The sequence below is a fragment of the Lepisosteus oculatus genome, chromosome 14 (assembly GCF_040954835.1).
Source record: "Lepisosteus oculatus isolate fLepOcu1 chromosome 14, fLepOcu1.hap2, whole genome shotgun sequence".
Classification (NCBI taxonomy): domain Eukaryota; kingdom Metazoa; phylum Chordata; class Actinopteri; order Semionotiformes; family Lepisosteidae; genus Lepisosteus; species Lepisosteus oculatus.
This window is the reverse complement of record NC_090709.1, coordinates 56,412,148-56,415,348: the sequence shown is the minus strand read 5'-3', so window position 1 is coordinate 56,415,348 and position 3,201 is coordinate 56,412,148. Positions and strand designations below refer to the sequence as shown.

Here is a 3,201-nt window from a genome sequence, read left to right as displayed (position 1 = left end):
AAAGCTGTTTTACACTGATGTCACTCCTTTTAATAAAATCCAGATTGTGAAGACAACTCCGCCCTATCAAAAGAAAATGTTACACTAAAGTTGGAAAGCACACTCTCAATCCATCTGTAAATTTGATTTCCGCCATCCATTCAAGGGTGCTTGGTGCTTCGCAAACAAATCATTTCAGGGAAGAAACTTAGTTTAATGAACTACTGTTGTATTTTCACTGATTGAATTTGATCTTTGTACTCTGCATTCTCAGATATAATATTTCAGAATTACAGTTCAAATTTGTTGGAAAACTTCACAGGCATTATTAAGTTAGCACTGTACAATTGTATTTTAATATCTTGGTATATTTACCTTCATTTTAATATAGAAGTAACCGTAAATGTTGTTATTTTGTACTTTTGTCGCATTTTTTAAAACATTTTAGCTGAGGATGCATGGCGACAATTGTATGATATTATTCCTTGATATCGATGATCAGTTGAAGGATTTGAAGAAACTATCAAAGAAACAGCAGCAATAGCAGATGATTTTGGTTTTTAAACCCATCTTTACACCTCAATACTCCATTTGTCCTTGAAAAAAAGAAAAGACAGGCATGTTTTGAGTTTTGAGAGGAATGATCCTCTTCTCGATTGAAAAGAAACGTATAAATTTGATTGCTTCAGTAGAATTTTGGATTTTCTTTTGAAGATCTCACAAAGTATTGCCAGGATCTATATTTAGCGTTCGGTAGTGATAACACTGCTGATATTGATGGAGTAGAAATCTATGATGTATTGACAGCTTTATCTGAAGCAAAAAGTCCTAGAACGCTGCCTATGAAGTTTTGGGATTCATACCAAGAAATACTCTTTGTTTTCCACCCCAAATGCTACTATTACATTACACATTATGCAAACATTACCAGTTTTAGTAGCTTCTGGGCGTGATTTTCCAAAACTGAAACTAATTACAAATTATTTAAGATGAACCATGTCCAAAAATTGTAAATCAGGATTAATATAATATCAACTGAAATTACTACAGAAGAAAAGATTTAACTGAAATATTAATAAGACTATGCAAGCCTAAAAAGTAGAAAAATTCAATTCATATAACTTTTATTTGTTATTTTTTTACAAATGAGCTCACGCACTGGAAAACACTAACGTTTCTCTTTATTAGAGAATGTGAATAACAGTTTAACCCAGAATGTTTTTAATTGTGATTTTGTTAAAATTCAATCATCTATCTATAGTAAGAAATTATTAAGAAAGTAAGAAATTGTGTTATTTCATAAACTGTAAGACATGGAGACATTGACAGGTTATAACCTTTGCTTTGTCTTTTAAAGTAAGTGTTCAGGATCCAAGCCCATGTTCGGACGGTTGTGTTTCTCTTTTAATCATCAAATGTCATTGTTTTGTCCGTCAGTTCTTTCTCGAGCTGTACCATGGATATTTTATACCATCAATACTTTTCATGCTCTTTTGCATTTTCCTTCACATACGGAAAAAAACTCAAGGCGTTCTTCTCACTGTGCTACACAGTACAGGACACGCAGTGAGTAATTCGCGCAGCTTTCAGAGGAATCCAGAGGGAGGACTCTTAATACAAGGAGCTGTTTTTTTGGGGGGCATTAATCATTATTAACCAGAAACAGCTGCACAACTGGTTGCATTTGTGATTATGTCACTTCTCTGCTTCAGCAAGGTCAATAAAAGACTCTGAAAGTAGTAGAGAAAAACTGAATTAAAATCATATTAGCAATTCTGAGCGATATCTGCATACAGGCAATCCAATAAGAACGTTGAAATCTTTGAATGTCATCTCTCTATATATTGCGCTGCTTTTTACTTGGAGTAAAACTATTGGATTGAAGGGTTAAAATGTATTGTTGTTATTTGGAGAAATCAATGAACTCGTGATTTATATGTTTTAAAAGACGGTCATGCGCACAGAAAAAAGACAGTGCTGATTATTTTTCTGGAGACGGAGCACTGATGACCTATTCGAGCCAATTGATAAAGCCCACCCAGTGGATACTCTAGCAGAACGTGGAAGAACGTTCACCATTGTAACCAAGGCAACCACAGGAACAACATCAAGAAGCACAATCAATTCCCCATTTAAATCTTTCGTGTAAGGTATGCCATGTGAAAGCATGAAGTAAATCCCCTGATCTCTTTTGAACATGGACAAGGTATTTCTGATGGAGCGCAATGAGCAAAGACTTAATAAGCTACTCCTGCCGATGATTCAGCTTAAAGAAGTAAAAGCTTCACAAACAAAAGCAGCTCGCTACCATAGCCAATATTAAATGTACGTGGTGGCACATTACCATTTGCACTGGCTCAAAAGTGGTCTCTTCAGATGTTGTTCCCTACGTAAAGCTGAAAGCGCCAAAGAGCATTTCCATTGAGAAAAAAAAATCTTTCTTGATGTTAAACATAGAGAGCCTCCCTTTTAGAAGTTCTCCCTCTAAACACCTTGTGCAGCCTCCCGACAGACTAACAAAAAGCGCCTTTTCACCAACTCAATTTATAATACGCCCCTCAAAACTCACAACCGAATAACAATCCATCCGTATATTTGATTTCCAAGATCCATTCAAGGCAACTTGGCTCTTCGCAAGCAAATAATTTCAGGGAAGAAACTCAGTTTAGTCAACTACTGGTGCATTCAGCACACCACTTGCTTGTGCTTGTCAGGGTGGCCAAGTGGTCTAAGGCGCCAGACTCAAAGACATGTGTCTTTCCAGCTGGCTTGGGTGTTCTGGTCTCCAAATGGAGGTGTGGGTTCAAATCCCACTCCTGACAGCTTATGTTCTTACCTCTCTTGAATTGTTCCAGTGCTAGCTGACAGTGAATGACTGAAATATAAAAGCAGCAGAAGAAAGCAAGCAACTCAGTGCAATTTGTGAGTATTCTGCACTGTTAAAATGACAGGTTTTCATACTTTTTGGAATTCGTAGCTCAAGAAGTGACTCCTGTTTCATTTTCTATTCACCAACTCGATTTGCATTCCGCCCCTCACACTTCACAACAGAATAACAAACGGCTTCATGTGCCACAGCATTCCCCTGTAGATTCGGTTTGCACTATGAATTAGGTGACCCCGAATGAAATATTTTAGTGTTGGCTCAAATGTGAGGAATTTAATGAACCCTCAAAAAGGAATGCTTGCAGAAAATGCCAGCAATTCAAAGCGTGTAGGCAG

The 3,201-nt window shown here is 36.8% G+C and overlaps 1 non-coding gene across 1 annotated transcript; it reads left to right on the top strand.

The window, feature by feature from the left end:
• Positions 1 to 2,688: 2,688 nt before the first annotated feature.
• Positions 2,689 to 2,801, top strand: trnal-caa (transfer RNA leucine (anticodon CAA)). Its single transcript has 2 exons — positions 2,689 to 2,726; positions 2,756 to 2,801. It is a non-coding gene; the product is annotated as a tRNA-Leu (tRNA).
• The last annotated feature ends 400 nt before the right edge of the window (positions 2,802 to 3,201 follow it).